The 989-nt window shown below is 40.7% G+C and overlaps 1 pseudogene across 1 annotated transcript; it reads left to right on the forward strand.

Annotated features, from left to right (window-relative positions):
• The first annotated feature begins 329 nt into the window (after window positions 1-329).
• LOC100423423 (large ribosomal subunit protein eL39 pseudogene) lies at window positions 330-721 on the forward strand (annotated as a pseudogene). The gene has a single exon (XR_001439577.3). The product of XR_001439577.3 is annotated as a large ribosomal subunit protein eL39 pseudogene (transcript).
• Window positions 722-989: the final 268 nt, after the last annotated feature.

Raw genomic sequence — 989 nt, forward strand, 5'->3', positions numbered from 1 at the left:
GGTCAGGGCCTTCGGGAAGTTACTTCATTCAGTCTGCACTTTCCTGAAGCCTACACCCTTTAATGAGGGCAGTCAGAGCAAAATAAACCAGAAATTTAATAAATAAACAGAAAATAAACAAACCAAGACTTTTCTTTCTCTGGGTGGCCTTAGGTTGGCCAGGTGAACAAATCAATGCAAGGACACATCTTCCTGAAATTACTTATCTCATCCCACCCACTATGAAAAAGGTCAGAGCTTATTTAGCTATGATTCCAGGGAAAGGTTCAAGTTCTCAAAAGCCTTTTGAGATTTTGGCCTAGGAATTAACAGAATTCTGGGGGGAGCCCCTCTTTTCCTTTCTCCGCCATCGTGGTGTGTTCTTTCCTCCACTTCTCGCCATGTCTTCTCACAAGACTTTCAGGATTAAGCGATTCCTGGCCAAGAAACAAAAGCAAAATCGCCCCATTCCCCAGTGGATTCGGATGAAAACTGGAAAAATAAGGTACAACTCCAAAAGGAGACATTGGAGAAGAACCAAGCTGGGTCTATAAGGAATTGCACATGAGATGGCACATATATTTGTGCTGTCTGAAGGTCACGATCACATTACCATATCAAACTGAAAATGTCACCACTCTCTGGAGAGTTCGACGTATTTTCCTCTCTGAATCTATTATGAATGCGTTGGTTGGGCTGGGTTCAGTAATAAATATGTGAGGCCTTTCATTTCAAAAAAAAAAAAAAGGAATTCTGGGGGGAATGCTTTGGATTTCAGATTAATCAAGTTATTCCACAATCATCTATTGGGTACTTTATATTTTCTGGGTGCTGAGTTGAAATGGTAGAATCCTCTAGAGATTACTAGAACACAGACTGTGCTCTCCAGATGCTCAGGGTGGAATAGGGAAGATAAACCATGAAGTGGATGACTCTGGAGAGAAGGAAAAAAGTGCTAAGTGCCACAGAGAAACATAACCAAATAATAATAATCATTTATGTTTGAACAG

This window comes from Macaca mulatta, chromosome 14, assembly GCF_049350105.2.
Source record: "Macaca mulatta isolate MMU2019108-1 chromosome 14, T2T-MMU8v2.0, whole genome shotgun sequence".
Lineage (NCBI taxonomy): Eukaryota > Metazoa > Chordata > Mammalia > Primates > Cercopithecidae > Macaca > Macaca mulatta.